The 21,144-nt window shown below is 37.1% G+C and overlaps 1 long non-coding RNA gene across 1 annotated transcript in view; it reads right to left on the reverse strand.

Annotated features, from left to right (window-relative positions):
- Positions 1–3,436: 3,436 nt before the first annotated feature.
- The window catches only part of LOC135411995 (uncharacterized), a 19,837-nt gene continuing 2,129 nt past the window's right edge, over positions 3,437–21,144 (reverse strand). The window contains exons 2-4 of the long non-coding RNA XR_010429453.1: positions 13,467–14,461; positions 12,767–12,916; positions 3,437–5,992 (exon numbers count right to left, since the gene is read on the reverse strand). This is a non-coding gene — a long non-coding RNA (uncharacterized LOC135411995). The remainder of the gene's footprint in view (positions 5,993–12,766; positions 12,917–13,466; positions 14,462–21,144) is intronic.

Consider the following 21,144-nt stretch of genomic DNA (forward strand, 5'->3'; position numbering starts at 1 on the left):
TCCTGAGGTGGTATACCATGGTGAGCTAACCCCATCAAACAGCTGAACTCCCACCCAGCTGCTCATTCACTCTCAACAGGACAGGGGAGAAAACAGGAAAAAAAAGAGAAATGCAAAATACTTTAAAGACAGGGAGATCACTTACCAATTACTGTCTCAGACAAAATAGACTCAATTTAGGGAAAATTAATTAATAGCCAATTACAATATATTTGCATAATGAGAAACAAAAAGGCAAACATGAAAAAACAGCACCTTTCTGCCCCCAGGCTCAATTTGTTCCTTCACTGCCAACTTCAGCATGTATCCCAACAAGCAACACAGTGGGGATAGGAGGTAGAGGGTTATGGTCAGTTCCTAACGGCTTCTCCCTATTGCTCATTCCTCCTCACACTTTTGCCTCGCTCTGGTGCGGGTCTTCTCCACAGGCTGCAGTCTTCAGGAGAAAATCTGCTGCAGTGTGGACTGCCCATGGGCCACAGTTCTTTCAGTACCACTTGCTTCAGCATGGGGTCCTCCACAAGCTGCAGTGGATACCTACTCTAGCAGCTGGAGCACTTCCAATTCCTCTCTTCTTTCCTTTACCTTTCTTCCTTATCCTTCATTTTCTTTCCTTCTTTTTCCTTTCCTCCTTCCCTACCTCCCTCCTTCCTTCCCTACCTCCTTCCTTCCTTCTTCAAAGCAGTGATTTTGCTCTTAAATATGTTTTACCAGAAGCTCTATGACCTTGGCTGATGGGCTTAGCTATGTCCTATGATGTCTGTTGAACTTGGCTGGAATCAGCTGTGTCCAGCATGGGGCAATCCCTGCAGCTCCCCAACTGGCAACACTTTTGCATATACACACAAACCACAAAAAAAAAAGGAAAAACTATTTCAAAGCTTACCTACCTCCTTCTGACAATGCAACAAAATATTTAAATATATCAGGAGGAAACAAATTTTAACAGTGCCATATAGGAAATATTTTAATTTCAAAAAAGATAAATGCTTGTAAAAGATATAAAAAATGTTCATTTTCTACATATGTTTCTATTCTTGGAAGGAAAATTACCTAACTCTAATTTAGAGATAAGAAAATTCTTTTCATTCCATCTGTTAGAACTATGTTAGATGACAGCTGTTGAATTTAAATTTTACTATCAGGATTGGGCAACTTTTACTCAAGGAAATGTTTGAGATTTTTTTGATGACTCTTCTAAAAAATTAATTTCAATTATCAGTTAATCATTATTATGAATCAGTCTCAGAATTCTGAGGAAGCTTCCAGGGGACTAGAAAAAAAAAAGTTTTCCAATATTTTAAAAAGGAAATAGGATAAATAGGCTAAGTCTGTATCAGTTAGCCTCATACTGATACAAAGCAAAATCATGTATAAACCAGCAAAACCAATAAAGATGTAAAATAAAGAAGCATTACTAGTGACAACCTGTGAAGAGTAATCAAAAAAATAGCTCATCATACATTTCATAACTTTTAGAAAGTGTGTTTGATAATAATAATTGTATTGATTAGACATTTTGATATCTATATAAATAATTATTAATATAAAAAAGGATTTGTGTTTGTTTAAAATAAAGAAGGAACAGCCCATGTCATTATTTTTCAAGAGATTCTGTGGATATCTCTTCTTGTCTCAGTACTAGTCAATAGTATGAAAGAAGCTAAAATGTAGTTGTTCATAAAGTTTAGAAATGGCATTAAAATAGTGGAGTTGTAAACACGGTGGTATGATTATCATGGCTGATTTAGTAGCGTTGGTGCATTTGAAAAAGGTACATATTTATAATAGCCAAAATTACAGCCAGGCAGACAGAAAACTGAAAGTGATCTCAAGCACAATATAAGATACTAGAGAAATTGCTTTCATTTTCTAATTTGATAGTTAGATTTTTTCTGAAATATAGGACAAGTGCAAGTGAGGAACAACTCTACTAGAAAAGTCAAGGTGATATCGTAATGTATCACATAGCTTAAAATATAAAGATTAAAATAATTTAGAACATAAAATAAGGTTTTAGTAAACAGAAATTGAATTTCAAAGCATGATTAGCAGCTTTGCTCCTGTAGAAAGGAGTAAGCCATATATGTATTTTCTGAGGCACATACCTGTAAGAGAATTTTCAACAGAATAATTTGACTCATATTTTCAAAGTGGATTACCTAATATATTGTTTGATTATCCTGGAGGACTTTGTGACTGAAATAATGGAAAGGAACAAGGTGGAAATACAAGTCAGATTTATAGGAAAGTCTTTGTAGGTGATTTAAAACACAGCCCATTATGTCAATGTGTGCTTGCAGTCCAGAAAGCCAACCGTATTCTGGTCTGCATCAAAAGAAGCATGGTGAGCAGGTCTTTGCTCTCATGAGATCCTACCTGGAGTACTGTGTGCAGCTGTAGGGCCCCCAAAATAAGATGGACACGGACCTATTGGAGTGAGTGTACAGGAGGACCACGAAGATAGATGATCAGAGTGCTGGGGCACCTCTCCTATGAAGACAAAGAGAGCCAGAGTTGTTCAGCCTGAAGAAGAGAAGGCTCTGCAGAGACCTTACAGCAGCCTTCCAGCACCAAAAGGAAGCCTACAAGAGAGCTGGAGAGGGACTCTTCAAAAGGGCATGTAGTGACAGGACAAGGGGGAAAGGGCCTAAGCTGAAAGAGGGTAGATTTAGATTAAATATGAGGAAAAAATTGTTTCTTGTGAGGGTGATGAGGCGATGGAACAGATGTTGTGGATGTCCCATCGCTGGAAGCATTCAAGGTTATGTTGGATGGGGCTCTGAGTAACCTGGTGTAGTGGAAGGTGTTCCTACCCATGGCAGGGAGGTCGGAACTGGGTGCCCTTTAAGTTCCTTTCCAACCAAAACTGTTCTATGAATTAAATACTCCTTCCAAAAAGCCAGTTAAGATGCTATATATATATATAAGTGCCTATAAAGATATTCTTAAGTCTTTAGTGTATACATACCTATAATTACATATTTATATGTGTTCGTATTTATCATGGTTAGGCTTTGTGAACGAAGATTTGGGAAGGGCTCTACCCACGTTTGCTACAAGCACGCTGGTGGCTAAAAAGGCCAATACGAGATAGACAAGTCCGGTTGCAAAAGGCACAGCAGAAGGACTCCTTAGGTGGTATCAGCATCGGCAAGACACGATTCTTTCTGCATTGTCTGTTCGTATTTGTATTGTGTTGACAATTGCACGTCAAAATTAAATACATTAAGCATTTGTGTTTTTTCTATCAATGATTGCAATCATTTAAATGATTTGCATATTCTAGAATTAAGTCAGTCCTTTCAATTTCTTTTGGTGCTCAAATGTGTGTTGTGAAAGTGGGAGGCACTAGCTTTAGACCAATTTGCAATGAGAAGAAATCTTGAACAGTAATAAGAGTTTATCCATCAATGTAAAAATATTCTTGTAGAAATTGTCAGGTTGTACACAGAAGTTTTATTATTTAAGTAGTAGACATATTAGGAAATCATAATACATATTCATACAAGTTAGGGAAACCTTAGATCAGACTTCCAACATAAACATATATTACAACAGTACCTAAATGTCCTCATTCAGAATTATGATTCTATTATGTGATCTGCTGTACAAATGCACAGATACCAAGGTCAAAATCTATAACCTAATTATATGTATATAAGGATTTCCTTATTTTATGGTAGCTCATCATTAGGAAGTCCAAAAGTAATTTTATTTCAATTATAAATTATTAGCAAAAAATAAAATATGAAATCCCATTGCTTTAAGATAATATTAATTAACCACACTAGTTTAAGCTGGTATAAAATATAAATAACTTTTTTAAAATTAGACTTTTAGCTTCTTAATCTATCATTTTTTCTCTGTCCATACCTCTGTTAAATAACAATTCTACCTCAAGCTGGAAGCACCCATGAAATGACTGGTGGTGCCTGGAACTCAGTACAGGCTCCCACCACAAAACAAAATTGGAAAGCAAACAAACCCAGTAGTTTTGCTATAGTTTTCCTAACTCTGAAAAAAAAAAATCAAACCAAAACAAAAATCTCTCTCTTTTATATTCTTTTGTATCAGAATAAAATTGTTTGGAATGATGTAAACAAATAAATAATTTCACAGACATACTACAAATTTGAATAATTTTACAAGAAACAAATACGGTATTATCTTTTAATTTGATTTATGAAGTGGGCATTTTATACGTCATATTTAAATATAAGATATGCACTATGTTTGCTAAAAACATGGACAGTTAAATAGAAGTCTTAATGTTAAGTGGTGATGGGAATTGATTTTACCTTATGAAGATAAAACAAAGTAAAAGGAAAAAATTGTGTTCTATTAAGGTCAGGGAATTCACATATAAATCAGCCCAGAGGCAGCCAAGGAGTTTATATACATTTTAACGCATACATAAGGAAGTTTTACACTATAGTATAACAACATACCTTTCTAAAGAACGTCACTGCTGGTGTTCAGAAATAGTACAAGATTTTCACCCTAACTTTAGGCAATGCTAAGTGATGCATGGCTACTCTAAAAAAACAAAATACAGAGATGAGGCAAACCATGGGGAAACAGGAAAACAAAATAACAGTCAGAAATTAATTATAAAAGATAGGTAGGCAAAAATCTGAGGAATGGCTTTGAAGAAATTAATGAGAGAAAGATAAAGCCTTTGGAAAGGCTGCAGGCAGAAAATTGGTGAAGATATTCCTTTGCTATGCCTAGAACACACTGGTATTAGTCAGTATGTACTTGACAGTCCGCATTCCCTTGTCAGGATGTTGAAGACTGCAATGAGATCTCCCCTCAGTTTCCTCTTCTGTATCCTTAACAAACCATGTGACATTGGTCACTCGGAGTTTGGTACTTATCACTCCCACTAAGCAATGTACTGGTTACTCATAACTTCTGAAAATTAGATTTATGAACAAATTAATGTCCTATTAAAAAAAAAAAAAAAGTAATCAGTCCATAAATGTGGGGGTTTTTTAAGAACAATTTCAGTAGTTCATATGAGGCTATTCAAACACCAGCTGAGAACTATATCTTGATGACATCAACCATAGACAATGTTAGCAGTACAAAGATTAAATAACAACTCTTCATTGTGATCAAGACAAATAAATCCTATAAGTTTTGTGTCCTGAAAGTTGTTTCAAATAAAGTTGTGAAAGTGACACATAGAATTTTCAGCTGGTCAAAATTAACACCAAAATCTTTGAAGAGTCATGGCAGTTCAGCTTCTAGGATTTGTGAACTCTGAGGTGTTTTGGGTGTCCATGGCAATATGTTGGCAGCAGGGGCTCCAGGGTGGGCTCTGTGAGGGGAGGCCAGGGCTGTCCCATGCTGGACACAGCTGGTTCCAGATGGTCCCAATGGACCCACCCCAGGACACAGTTGAGCACATCAGCAAGGCTGGTGATGACTCCGGGAAAATATACTTTGGAAAGGGCAATGCACTGGACAAACAGAGGAGGAGAAACAAAAACCCCAAACTAAATCAAAACAAACCAAAACGAAACACAAAAAGCCCCCTGAAACTGTAGAAACAACAGCATGAGAACCCAGGTCAGAGAAAAATGAGGAGAGATATGTTCCAGGAGCTGGAGCAGAGATTCACCTGTAATCCATCGACAAGACTACAGTGGAGCAGGTGCTTCTTTGCAGTTCAGGTGGAGGACCACATCAGAGCAGATATCCACACTGCGGCCTGTGGACAACCCACAGTAGAGCAGATTTTTTCCTGAAGGACTGCAACCTGATGCAGAGGAGCTACACTGGAGCTGTTTACGCAGGACTGCAGACTGTGGAGAGGATCCATGCTGGAGTGGGGGAAAAGTGGGAGAAGGAGGGAGAAGCAGAGAGGAACTGCCATGGACAGGCTGTACGACCCCATTCCCCATACACTGTGATGCTCTGGGTACGGGAACAGGGACAGCTGGTGAGGAGGAAGAGGAGCTGGGGTGAAGGACTGGAATTGAACCTGGGAAGAAGGGGAGGAGAAATTTTAATTTTAATTTCTTTCTTTTGTTACTCATTGTCCAAATCTGTTTTAACTAGCAATAAATCAAATTAATTTTCTTCATGTCAAATGTTTCACCTGTGATGTTAATTGATAACTGATCTCCCTATCTTTATCTTGACCCAAGAACTTTTTCTTCATTTTATTTTCTTACCCTGTCCTATTGAGGAGAGGGAGTGACAGAGCAGCTGGGTGGGCAGCTGGCTGCTGGCCAAGGTCAAGTCAACACATAAGATAAGCTAACATGTGGCTATATAATCATTGTCATACATATATACAGTTTACACAGCAAAAATGTTTAAAAGGTAGAAGTAAAGACTTTCTTTGAGAACAGCTATAGTTGTTCTAACTATACGTTTTTATTTCTCAGAAATTTTTCATTCATTATTTATTACTTACACCATTTTTAAACATAATGTGTTGCTGTCTGAGACAGATCTTATTTTTAGATCTTCACAAAACTCGTGCTAAGAGATCATGTCATAAAACAATGAGAACAAACTTAATTGTTCTAGAACCAGGCAAATTGTTATCAGTGTAAATAGTGCTAGAGCTATCTTGTCTCACTTTAATTTTTTTCCTGTGAGTTAATTTTAGCTATAACATAGTTGTCAGAAACAGCTGCTTATTTATAATTACATGGAAAATCCTGACCTTATTTTGAGTATTTTTATATGATATAAAATCAGAAGACATTTAATTAGACTACCATATTTATTTTCATTTGATGAGTCAGTGATTTCTCTAAATGTAACATATGTAAACTATATTAATTTAATCATGCAATAGGAATACAAAAGTGTGTTGTTACTGATTAAATGATTACTGCAACATCTTGCAGACTCAGCATTGAGAAAAATTATGGGAGCAATTACAGGAAAAGCACTTGATTTCAGTAAATAGTGGGGGAAAAATGACAAAGCAGGAGCTGGAAAAAATTGTAAAAAGAGGTAAAATTACAATGTTTTAGGACAATTTCAGTGGGATTAAAAAACACACACTTTTGAGGAACACAAGTACCTGCAATAAAAGCTAACTTTTCATAATATTGGTTGATTTTAGTAATGAAACCTTCATGGACTTCTTATTGCACTACTCATGGCATCAGTGAGTATGAAAAGCCATCCTATTCCACTTTTTCAGATGACATTTTTTCTAAATATTTACTTTTGTACATTTGGAAAAATGCAAACATTGCCATTTTCATAATGTTACCATGCATGTAATCTCACAACAATTTTTTTTTTTTTTTAGGAACCATATTAGGGGGGTTTTTTTCCAAATAATAATTGACTCAGATGAATAACAGGAAAACACTGAAAAGAGCATTCTGCATCTATTAGAATTCTATTTTGAGAGCAATTAAGAGAGAGTTTACAAAGGAATAACAAAGAGTTATTTCAGAAATAATAAAATGGTTATAAGAAACCTTTACTCTTTCACATAAGAAAATATAAATAGAAGTAAACTGTATAGGAGATGTGAGACAATGTTTCGGGAAGGGTGTGCTGGTTTAAAGGTAAACTGGCAGGGGAAATGAACCCAACTCAAAAGAGAGATTATAAGTCAGAATAAAAATTTAATAAAAATAATACAATAAATACAATTATACAGACAAACAATTTATTTTAATCCACAAAACCCAAATGTATAACCCAGCACCCTGGGGCATGAATAGAGTGGTGTTCATTGGGCCCCCTGAGTCCAAAGTAAACAGAGAGGGAAAACCTGTTGGTGAGGGTGCTGTTGCAGTCTGGTCGAGAGTGGTGGTCACGGTCTTTCTCTGGCTCCCGCAAGTGGTATAGAAGTCCCAAGACCCCCAAGATTATATATCCTCAGGTTCAGGCAGGACTGCCCAGTACCTCCCTCAGGGTGGGGAGTTCCACAATGGGTGTGAGGACAGGAGCATCCTCCCATCTCACAGGCTTCTTAACATCCAGCTTATAGCCTGAGGGGTCAGGTGTGCTCTGGGCAGCTGCTGTAAATGGTCTATTGATAACAGTGTCTGGAAAATGGCATGAAAGTCTATAGAGCACACAGTTTTGGGTTACGCCCATCCAGTGATGAACTGGTCCCAGCTGTTCTAACTAGGACAAAGAGATGTGAAAAATACTTGATAGATATCATCTGAATTTTAGAGAAGAAAAATGTTATTTTGCATGAGGTTGTTGGATTTCAGTTGCAAAATCTTAGTGTGAAGAAACCAATTAGAAATTAAGTGAAACAATCTCTTCTTTAAGTTGCATTTTGAAAAAAAAATGCCAACCCCCACACTTCATATGCATTTATATTAAATTACAAATTCAGCAAACCATTTAAGCACATAATTAGTTATAGGCAAGTGGTTAAGTGCTATTGACTTCAAGTTAAGATTATGCTTAATTGCTTTGCTGAATCAGAGTCACCAAAATGTTTAATAAGTCTTGGATTTTTTTAGAAAACAGGATAAAATCATCATAGCTTTGTGATTCTCTTGGATTTAGTTAAATAAATACCTGGTCTTATTATGTATTTCAGTACATGACTCTTAGTCTCTGATGTGTTTATCTGCCCAACTAGCCTTTCGCTTTACAGGTAGGAAATTAAGACTATCAATATGCCTACGCTGATAACTCAGATTTGAGCTAGATGCAAACTGGTTGATGGAGGTGGGAAGTCAGAGCAGCATGTTCTGCCACTGACGAAGAACACAGGATCCCAGACAGGCTCATACAAACTAGTTCAGAAAACACATTTTCCTCTAGGAATGTAATAATTTAGAAGATAAAATTGTTATACATATGTATTCACATATATATATATATATATACACACATACACATGCCAACCTGAAAATTACTAAAAAAAATACAACGGAATGTTTCTGAGGCCAAAGAACAGCACAATCAATTGATTTGTTAAAGACTGGAGTTGTTAAAGCACATGATAATACCACATACATATTGAAGGACCAATACAGTAACACTCTAGGGTTTTTCTTTCTGCAATAGCCCTTCTTTCTATAATAAGATGAAATGTAGACAGATTTTTTTAAGTCATCATTTATTTATGAGATAGCTTAAGTCTAATGCAAAACTACTTAAGAAACCCAAATGTCTCATCTGAATTTCCAAATGAGTAGCAAGCATTATTAGAGCATTAGTCTTCCAAATGTAGATATAACTGGCAAACGAAAAGGAACCTGAAATCTCAGAGAATCTACATTTAACCTTTCTTTCTCTTTGAATAAGGAAACTATCTGGTTTAAAAACGCAATTTCTTCCTTTGTTTCTATATGCATCTGTTGTGGGCCATAGGAAGAAATGAGTTCCACAGCATTAACTAATTAATCTTAACAGTTGCAATGCAAGGTACATTGGGTTTATTATTGCCCATTTTCTAGATGAGAAATAGACAGATTTGTTTAAGGCAATAAAATGAGGCAACGGCAAAGGAGAGGGAAGTACTCATGTTTTATGCTCAAAGTTCAGGCAGCCTCTGCAGTAACATGATCTATTTCAGACATTAGTGCAATTTCAATGTCCATAATACTATGTGATCTCAGTCTGGACTGAGATACCACCTCAGTAAAGCAATGTTGCAGAGAAAGAGTATGGAAACTCAGGCAGTCTACACTCCTTTCCACACACATTACTGTCTCCTCAAACTGTGCTTCAAGGACAAACCCTAAAGGCACCATGCCCAATCAGATTTCAAATGTCTCTAGACACCATAAATTCCAATCATTTTCTTACCTTTTCCCCTGCTCTTAATAGGAGGCAATTTCTATTTCTTCTGAATTGGCTTCTCGCGTGCTTTAGCTGCTTCTTTAGAGCTGTCCTGGAGCTGTGCTGACTGCTAGATTCACTTGGCAATAAAGTTGGCTTTTGGCATCCTAAAAATTCGGTGATGTTGCCTGCACAGCCAATATGTCTTACAGACTGCCAGGACAATCTTTATGGCATACTCTATTCTTCAAAACACACAGCTGAGCCTGAGGCACAGTCTGGGGCTGATGAATAGGAGGAACATCTCTTTCTATAGAAGGATGAGATATTCTAGTAGGAAGAGCTGGCTGAAGAGTAAGCTCCCAGGGAGAGTCTTTAAAACTAAAGCAAAAGGTAACCATTCATTCACACTGGCAGATCCAAGAGGCAGAGCAATAAACTGGCATGGAGATAGACAGTGCTGAAGAACACTCAAGGCGCTGCTATGAGGACTAGTTCACTACAAATGAAGAATGATCAGTTTATAGAAAAAAGAGAATTCTGAAAAACTCTTTATGCAACTGCCTCCTCAAAGCAGAGATAACTACAAGTTTAGATTATGCTGTCTAGATAGTTCATCCAGGTTGAAGGGGTTGGTTGTTGGGGGAGCCTCTCTCCTTTACCCAAAATCTGTGGAGTATGACACTTCTACCATGTTGATGGAAGAAATAACTGAGTTTCTGGACATGTAGCCATTATGTCAGGACCTATAGGGAGGGGTAAACTTCAGTCTTGGAAAGTGTTGTAGCAAGAACCTGATCATGGAGGCTCAGTGTGCAGTTGGATAAACAGGTTTTTGTTGTTAAGAGAGAGAAAGAAATAATTGCTGCTGCCCTATCTCTGACTAGAATGGGGCCTTTATGAAGAAGCAGTAAATGGAACTGGAGGAAAAGATAATGGTGAATGCTTGGGATATAGTAATTGGTATGGTTAAACTATAATTCACCATGTGAGGTGTGAGTTCCAAATGTGATCTTTGGAGTCAGGATGTGCAGCACTAATCAACCTTGTCCCCTTTGCAATGGGTTGCAAAATAGGCTTCAGATATGTCAAAAAACCAGAAAGATGTGTTTTTCCTTTTAGTGCTATTTAACTGATAATACACTTTGCTGTCTGTAAATAGTATCCCTACTGTTTTCTGTGGCTGAATGTGTAGACTGACAGGTATGATGGAATGAGAATGTATACAGAATTATGAAATGGCTTTCAACATACTGACTTGTGCTGGTTTAAAGGTAAACCGGCAGGGGAAATGAATCCAACTCAAAAGAGAGATTATAAATCAGAATAACAATTTAATAAAATAATACCATAAGTACGATTATACAGACAAACAATTGGTTTTAACCCACAAACCCCAAATGTATAACCCAGAACCCTGAGGCATGAACAGAGTGGTGTTCTTTGGGCCCCCTGAGTCCAAAGTAAAAGGAGAGGGGAAAACCTGTTGGTGAGAGTGCTGTTACAGTCTGGTCAAGAGTGGTGATTGCAGTCCAGTTGAGAGTGGTTATTGCAGTCCGGTCGAAGGTGGTGGTTGCAGTCTGGTTGAGAGTGGTGGTCTGCAGTCTTCCTCTGGATCCCACAAGTGGTTAAAAAAGTTCTAAGACTTCAAGATTATATATTCTCCAGTTCAGGTAGGAATGCCCAGTACTTCCCTCAGGGTGAAGAGTTCCACAATGGGTGTGAGGTATGAGGACAGGGGGCACCCTCCTATCCCGCAGGCCTCTTAACACCTAGTTTATAGCCTGAGGAGTCAGGCTGCTCTGGGCAGATGGTGTAAATAGTCTAGTGATAACAGTTTCTAGGACATGGCATGGGAGGCTATAGAATACACAGTTTTGGGTTATCCAGTGATGAACTGGTCCCAGCTGTTCTAACTAGGACATGATTTCTACCTGCCTTTGAGCTGGCATATAGACCTCTGGATAAAATAACTGAGGAGCACAGTGACTCCAGTCAAAGCCAAAAGCTGAAGAAGTACTTTTCGAGGCAAAAAAATGAATGTTAAATGGGGGCAGATAAATTTAACTAATTGAACATGTCTATTTTGGAAGAGATGTTCATCTCAGTTTAGATGTAGTTGGTATAAATCATTAAACACTATCCACTATTGCAAACACATTTTGCTGTTACAATCTGTTCAGCTTTCATAGCTCTACAAAGTTGCCAAGCTGGTGCATCCTTTGCTGTACAGTATCTTGAGTACTTTGACAGCTCTAGTCAGTTTCCACAGTAAATTACCTGTCTTGTTAAAGATTTATGTTTAAAGAATTCCTGTAATAAAAAGTGTTAAGGACCAGAGCCAAATTCACAATTTAATGGAATCATGGAATAATTTAGGTTGGAAGGGACATGTGGTCCTGTGCTTAAAGAATTTCTAAGTAGAGCAGGTTGCACAGGGCTGTGTCCAGTCAAGTTTCAGACACCTCTGAGGGCAGAGATTCCACAAACTCTCAGGGCAACCAGTTTCTGGGCTTGAGAAACTTCATGATAAAACTAGTTTCTCCCTATATCTACTTGTCACTTCCCATGTTCCAGCTTGTGTCCAATGCCTCACATCCTATTGCTGCACACTTCTGGTAAGAGCATGGCTCCATCCATTCAACTTGCAGACAGAAACAAGGACCCCCTTGAGATTTCTCTTTTTAAGGCAAAACAAACCTCATTTCCTCAGCCTGTCCTCATCCATCACGCCTTCCAGCTTCTTGGTGTTATGACCCACCTCTGGAGGCGAGGGCAACCCAGGCACTTGTTAATAGATTCCTTGGGGTGGATTAGAGTGAAACAACACTGAATGATCAGCATTTGTAAGTATATATACATATAGGGTTTATTTTAGAACAATTTGGTTGGAATGGAAAGCAGATATGTAGCCATTTTGATTATTATTTATAATAATATAGCAATTTAAAAGCAAAAAGTAACACTTCAGAAAATGTATAAGGGGAGAGAAAGAAAGGGTAAGAGTAGAAAGGTATATAGTCCCCACCTGTGAGTCCAGCAGCAAGACTTGGTTGTTGTAATTTTGATGTCCTTTGGTCGAAGTGATGGTAGCAGTCTTTACTGAAGTGATGGTTGTAGTTTTTATCCATTGGGCGGTGGGGAAGCCCAAGAAACACAAAGCCCTGTAGCAGTAAACCTGCATTATATGGGAAAACTGTTGTTTAAACATGTCTTAAAATGGCTTTTTGTGGTCTCTTTGCAAACACATGCTTCTTCTTCCCAACACCCCCCACAACAAGGGGGGGAATGTCCTGAGAAGATATCCTGAGGTGTTCTCATTGGCCCCTTTTAACCCCTTCCTATTGGTTGTTAACCCCTTCCCGCAACCTGTAATTGGTTACTCTGTGGATCCTCCTAACCCTATAAATGTAACCCCCCCAGCAATAAACACTCTCTTGCCTCCTCTCCACGCCCGGTGTGCTGTCTCTGTGCCTGCCATGGGACCACGTGGGTGGGGGGAGGTGAGAGCACCTCTCCCCTCCAGGCTCAAGGCCTCAAGAAACCCCTGGTGCTGGAGTTCCCTTTCCCTATCCACCTCAAGCCATCTTGCTCACCCTCCACTTGACTCACTCGAGTATGCTAACGTCTTTTTTGAAATGGGGAGCCCAGAACCAGACACAGCACTTAAATGCACTCCCAGAAGTGCCAAACAAGGGGGAAAGGATCATGCCCCTGAAACTACTGACCACATTCTTGATAACAATGCTCAGTATGTAGCTGACTTTCTTGCTGCTTAATAGCATTCAACTTGTTGTCCATCAACTTTTCAAAGCTCTTTTTTCTGCCACTTGGCCTACCACAAGCCTCTGCTGTTGCATGAGCTTACTCCTCTCTTGGCACAGGACTTGACGCTTGTGTTGAACTTCATGAGGTTCCTGTTAATGCCTTTCTCCAGCCTGACCAGGTCATTCTGTACAACAGTCCTCCAGTGTATTAACTGCTTCTCCAAATTTGGTACCATGGGCAAACTTGCTGAGAATGCATTGTGTCCCAATATCGAGACCATTAATGTAGACAGACACTGAACAGTCCCAGTACCGATCCCTGAAGGATGCCACTTGCTACTGACCCCCAGATAAATTTTACACCACTTATCATAGTTCTTTGAGCTTGGCAGTCCAATCAATTTTCCATCTAACTCGTTTTCCGTTTATCCAGCGTATATGTCACCAGTTTGATAATAAGGAGGCTTTATAGGAGTGTGTAAAAGGCCTTGTTAAAGTCAAAGCATACACCATCCACTGCCCCTCCCTTTTGTCCACAACAGCAGCACTCATCTCATCATATAAAGGTGGTCTGCCATGATTTGCGCATGCTAAATGTATGTTGGTTCTTCCCAAATACCATTTTGTTCTTCACATTTCTGAAAATGGCTTCCAAGAGGATTTATTCCATCACTTATCCAGTCACTGGGGTTAGGTAGACCAGCTCATAGTTTCCTGGATCTTCTTGCCGTTTTTGATGATGAGTCTGACATTTTTATTTTTTTTTTCCCAGTTATTGAGAACCTCCTTTAAAGTTCATGATCTTCTGAAGAGGTTTGACAACAGCCTTGCAATGATATCAGTCAGCTACATCAGCACCTTCAGATGCATCCCATCTGTTCACAGAGATTCGTGTATGCCTAATTGGCTAATCCTGTCTTTGGGTAATAGAGATGATATTTCACCCTCTTTTCTCTCTTGAAAAGGGAAAAAGATAAAGTAGGCATCCAAGCATTATTAGAAAACAATGCAGCACACACTCAGATATAATGTTAATTATAGATTTTCCATCTCTTTGCCCGGTTAGGCCCAAATGCCACTGAAACAAATCTGACAACTTGTATCAGAAAATTTCAGTGGTTTAAAGGCTTTTGAAAATAGATACAAAGCAGCTATCAGGACTTCAACGTACAAATTTAATGAAACTCAAGCAGTGAAGAAATTTGTTAGTGAATGTATACAACTTAAAAAAGATAGAGCCCTTGGTAAAAAAACTTGAAGAATCTAGCAAACGCGCATATGCTGATAACCCTTGCTGTGATTAACAATAATCACATGCTCAGATAAACAAGAAATACTCCTGACTGGAACTAAGGAATAAAGAAAAGCCAACAGAACTTAGATGGCAAGTTAGTTCTGGAAAGTGACTGTATTAAAAGAAGAATGAGGTCTGGAAAATTAATATGTGCAGAGTCAATAGACCACAGTTACAGAATATCTTCTAAGAAAATATGTTTTACATACATTACTTTTCTTGTTGATAACCTTACATATTTTCATTATATCAGTTCTTCTTTGTCCAATTTGTACTTTAAATTTTCTAGGTCCTCTTTCTTAGTTCAGCTCCTAATTTATGATCATCATCAGGTTTTGTTCATATTCTACTTTTGCAAGGCATATTTTGTTATCTTTATATAATACGTTAGTTTAAAAATAAGAAAAAACTGATTGCAACTAAATATACCGTAATTTCTCTCCACAACAATGTTTCAGCATTCACCTTAGAGATACAACTTTGAACTTTTCTTTTATGAAGAAAAGGACAGCTCAGTAAAGGAATATGACATTAATTACAGTAAGAAAATAATATAAAACGAACGAACCATACCATAAAAACACAGGGTAAGAGTACAAGCCAAACTCCAGTAAAATAACATAAACCACAATATTAAGTATTTATAATAAATGTTAATCTATTAACTCACTTTTGTCAGAAGTTTAGGATGTGTTATTCAGGAATTTTATGGATTTTTTTTTTTTAATTTCAATATAAGCAATCAGAAGTAGCAAACTGAAGGCACATGTTCAAGTTTTTAGTATGAACATGAAAAAATCTGGTTTTAGGAGTGTCTCTCATCTTTATAAAACAGAAAGAAAACAGTAAATAAATTTTGGAGAAGTATGAAAATTATTTTAGGATATTTGCAGTTTATCAGGTATGTTGTGATTCTGAAAATGAGTGAGTGTAAATAAAGGAAGATTTATCTCACTTAAAATACTACAGCTTTATAAATACACACATATTTTATACACATACACAGAAAAATTTTTTTTGCTTCCAACTGTGGGCAAAACAACAATTATTTGCTCATGTGATACAAATAAAAGTGCTCAGAAAAATACCCTATATATATTCTATATTATATGTTTTATATTATATTTTCCGTGTAATGGTCCAGTATGTATTTTACTGCAGTGAAGCAGATGCAAAGATATGCCCACATCACCTAACTACAAGTGATGAATATGATATAGTCCTGTTTGCCCTTCCTTTCATTGCTTTTTCTTCTGAACCATCACAGATAATCTTTTATTCTGTCCTTAATTTTCTGATGACACTCCATAACTACGTTTATGAATCTTTGATTCATGCAATCTTTCATCTTTCTAATGTGGCTTGGGGAGCCACCATTTTTACAGGAATCATAAGCTAACAAATCATGCCCAGCAGTCATATGGATCTTTAATTATTGTGTTATTAACATTGAAAATTAGTTGGTTATAATAAAATCTTTTTGGCAAATATAGTCCCTAAATCCTTTTAAAATACAACAAATCAATAATGTTTAGCATTTCATCAATGCTGAAACATCTGGCCAAGTGTTATCCACTCTTATGTTGGTGTGTTGTGTATTACAGCATTTAATCAAATGGAAACTCAAAAGCTGGTAAACTAAATGAGGAAGCAAACACCTGGAAGAATACGGAAGAGATAATGAAGTGTCCTTTTTTTTTGGGCAATGCACACAATCATGTTTTCAGCACACTGACAAGTGTGTCAATATCAAAATACTTTACATTCTGCATGACTAAAATACTATTCCTAAATTATGTACTTTAATCTTAGGGAAATGTTTTTAATCACTAATTTTAATATGCTTTTTAGTTTATACTTCTCACATAAGTACTGACCCGTTAGATGTCTAAGCTTCATACCCACTAGAGACCTAGGCAGTAAACTAAAGTGAAATGCTCTGAACTTCTAGTTATTCAGTTCACCAAAGTGTTTGTTAAGAATGATGAAAAAATCAATCTAAATTCCATTAAATATTTTGTCTGTTCATGGGAGCACAAACACATTCCTCATATGTTGATAACTCCAGATAGACTCCCAGATTTAGAAATGAATTTAGAGATGAATCCCACCAGCATGAATTCAAAATATTTTAAAAGTATTTAAATTATTTATATTTTTTAGACTCCAAGGTTTTTTTCCTTCAGTCATTTATTCTGTCTGCTTATCTCCTTCACAACTCTTCCACGTTCACCATTAGTCTTCAGTGTCCATTTTAAATAACAAACTGAGTTGTCAAATTCTAAATTTTTGTTTAAAAATAATTTCTGTTTTCATAGTTGTGATTAAAGGTGCAGCAAAGATGTTTTGCAAGTCCCTTAAACAATCCTTGTATAATAACAAGGATGCAATTTGCATGAACTTTAGCAAAGCTTTCAACACTGCCTCCCATAATATCTCAGTTGTTGTGACATGGATAGATGTACAGCTAGATGTATAAAAGTTGGCTGAATTTTGGGGTTAATAGGGTAATGATTAGTGGGTCATCATCTCACTGAAGACCAGTAAACAGTGGAGTAGCACAAGATTCTGTGCTGGGACGTCCCCTCTTTAGTATCTTAATCAAGAACATAGAGAAAGCAACACAGTGCAATCCCATGAAGTTTCTAGATGACACCAAACTCAGGAGACAAGCCAATAGAGATGGGAGTACAGCTGCTATTCAGTGCTGAAGGAGTAGACAGACAGGAATCTGATGATATTCTACAAGGGCAAAGGTCAAGTCCTACATCTAGGAAGGAAAAACTCCTTGCACGGATCAAGTCTGGGAACAGGCTTTTTGAGGAGCATCTCAGCTGCAAACAACCTGCAGCTTTTGGTAAGTTGAACATAAGCCAGCACCACTCAAGTAGCAAAAAAGGCAGAAGACTGAGAGGAATTATTATCCGCCTTTACTCAGCACTCATGAAATCTATCTTATTCTGAGTTCTTCAGTGTAAAAAATACCAAGATCGACCGAAGTGAGTTCATCTGTAGGTCGTTGTCAGGGACCTGGAATTCTTGACCTGTAAGAACAAGCTGACAAATGCAGGCTTGTTACACCTGGAGAAGGGATGGCTTTGGAGATACCTCACAGCAGCCTTTCGATAACTAGGAGTGAGTTATTAAGATGGAGTCAGGATTTTTGCCATAGTGGATGGTCAGAAGAAGAAAGACAGCAGACATTACTTGGAACTAGGCCGCTTTAGAATGGAGAGTCTGCATCAGGAGATCAAGCACTGGAACTGGTTATATTAGGATGAACAAAGCCCTGCACAACTCACTGAGGTCATAAATGAGCCTGTTTTGAGCAGTAGGTTGGACCAGAGACCTTCTGAGGTGCCCTCCAAGTTGAATTTTCCTGTAATCCTGTCATTCAATGATTCTATATGATTAAGTTTACTAAAGACACTCTCTCTTCTTTTGGTTGTCAGATATAATAGCAGAAGACATTCACATTTGTCAGGACATACTGCAGCTCTTTTCTGTGCATAAGATAACAAAAACAAACATAGCACCATGTGGTTTCCATTAGAAAGCGATGACTTTTTAATGGAGCAAAATAAGGATGACTTGTACAGTACAGCTTCCTGTCACTTTTACAAGGATTCCCTGTACAGGAGACTGTTCTCAGGTACTGGCTGTTTGTAAATGTAAAACACAGTTACTTGAGTGTCTGTTTAAATTAAGCCCATATGCTGAGATATCAGCTCCCCAATGTCCAGAATATATGGCTACCTACTGACATTCCCAACACTGACAGACATTCCACATGTAATGTAGTTAAATTTAGATGTCCAGCCTTGAATAGATGGTACATGGGCTGCAACCAAGTGAAAGATGTTACAGTATTACTTAATCCACTCTGTGATACAGGGACCCCAAAATAGCTCACGTTACCTGGACTCTCTTGATATACAGAAACTACTGTCCTGGTAATAGATGGTAGATACAACAAATAGAATTTTGATTATACTAGAAACCAACATCTACATCATAAATATTCCTGATAACTCTTTTTCCGTCTGTCATATAAGGTCCTGAGTAGCAAGCAGGATAACTAACAAAGAGGTACAAAAATGCTGACTTCATCTTATGAAAGCTTGTCTCCATAAAAATGTTCTTTTCTGCATGCACAGGTTTTTAAGGAACACACACGAGGACAAAAAGCCCTAAGAAACTCAACAAAAAACACCGAGTTAATTTTGTCCTTCTACAGCTCCCTTAGATGTTTAGCCAGAAAATATTATTTTACTCCCAAATGAGGCTATAATTGTACCTAGTGTCAGCAAACCCAAATTGCAATGAGGGACCTAGAAGAACAAATGTAATCATATATAACAGGCAGAAAGTCCTCCAGTGCAACTGGCTGCATATGTCAACAAAGGAAGTGAATCTGATAGACTATATGACATAGCATAGCATTTAGGAAAAAAAAATACTTGTCCAGCAAGCTTCAGTTACTTTTCAAGATATATTTATATCAGATGGAGTATGGATTTACAAGAAGTGATATGAAATATTTTTATTGACATGAGGGTACCTACAATTAACCTGCATATAATGCACAACTGCTATGATGCAACTACGGAGAAAACTCTTCTGACTCATGTAAAATGCTCGAAATTCCAGAGTATAAATGCTGCAGATGTACCATTTTCAAAGTAGTCATGAAAAGCTAGATATTCAGTGTACTAGGCCTTCTTTTTCCTTCTTTATTTTTTCCCCAAAAGAAATGTTGATCTTTTCATTACCCATCACTGTCATAAAAGTAATATAGTCTATTCCTTGATATAAATATTGTGAGAAAATTTTTAAAACAACTGCTACATGTCTATGTTTTATACATGCTATACATACCCCACACAAGAGCAACTTGCTTATACTACCTCACCTAGCTACAGCTTAAAATGCAAAGATGTGATGGAAACAGCTAAATAATGATCAGTAGTGATACATTTACTTACTTTTCTCCTTATTTTTACTTACCCGGCTAAAGAATAATGGGAAATTGAAAATGGAATCATTCAAGTTGCATTGAGAAGAGAGAAATAGCCTGAGAAGATATACTTGCAAGGATATTAACTGTTATGATAAAATGAAGATCTGCCTACCCAACAGCAGACACCTACTCAACTGCACAACCTCAGACACTATTAACTTCTGTTTGACTTAAGTTTGTACAGATTTTTGACAGTTGTCTCCCTAGCACCATCTGGTGTCTGCCAACTTGCAACTTGTGAGAATGCACCAAACAAAAAATTAATTCAGCTCATGGCCTCATGGGACAGAAAAATTTACAGCAGGCATCTTCACAAAGGCTCAGAAGAGTATTAGGCAGGTCGGAATGAGCATACATTATGTTTATGATTTTCACCAACCTGAGTTGGGGAAACATTGAACAGACACATATTTGCCCATGTCTCATGTATTCCCTGTATTGGAATATGAAGGATGATAGGAACATGGATGTTCCTGTTGGCTGGATTTTATATATGAAATATTTCCTTCTTCAATCGAAATTTTACTCAGAAGATATTCTAACTACATTTCAGCTAAATGCTGCTTTATTCACCTTCAGCTTACATGGCATATGAAAAAAATCATATAATATACACTTTTCCAATAACACACTGAAAAGATATTCAGTATAGCCTTAAGAACTGGAATACTAATTTTTTTTTTACAATGCGTAGTTGTCGACAGCAATATCAGGGCACAGCTGTGCAGAAAATGATTTAACCTCCATATGTTGCCACTGTGTATACTATACCGTAATTCATAAATATGAAGAGTGAAAGTATCATTATTCAATGTCCCTGAAGAAAATGAGAACCTATGTTTTTTTAGCATTCATCCGTTTTACAGAATGGTTTAATTTAAGTTTAATGTATGCATTATTTTGTCTTAGGGGAAAAAAAGCGACCTTGAAATGGTGTAATAATCAAATAGTGAATCAATATGCAATAAACTGTCCTGATATCACTTTCAATTTGTTTTAGTACAATTAAAATAATATATTTTCTAAATACTTTTAGAGATGTGCACCTGTTATATCTTACTATTATTACAGAATATATCACTATTTGATAGTTTCATCAAAAAATTCTAGATGGTAGTCTATCTGAATTAAGTTAAATAAAATATGGCCACTGTCTTAATTAGTCTGCGAGATTAAAATCAAATGGATCTAGGATAAAAACTGAAGTCTAAACATGCCGTATATATCATGTGTACAACAGGGCACATAGAAGTCAAAAGGTCATTATTTTTTCTGAAAATTACATATTCTCATGCAAAATCTGATAGTCTTTATTGATGGACAAT

This window comes from Pseudopipra pipra, chromosome 1 (assembly GCF_036250125.1).
Source record: "Pseudopipra pipra isolate bDixPip1 chromosome 1, bDixPip1.hap1, whole genome shotgun sequence".
Lineage (NCBI taxonomy): Eukaryota > Metazoa > Chordata > Aves > Passeriformes > Pipridae > Pseudopipra > Pseudopipra pipra.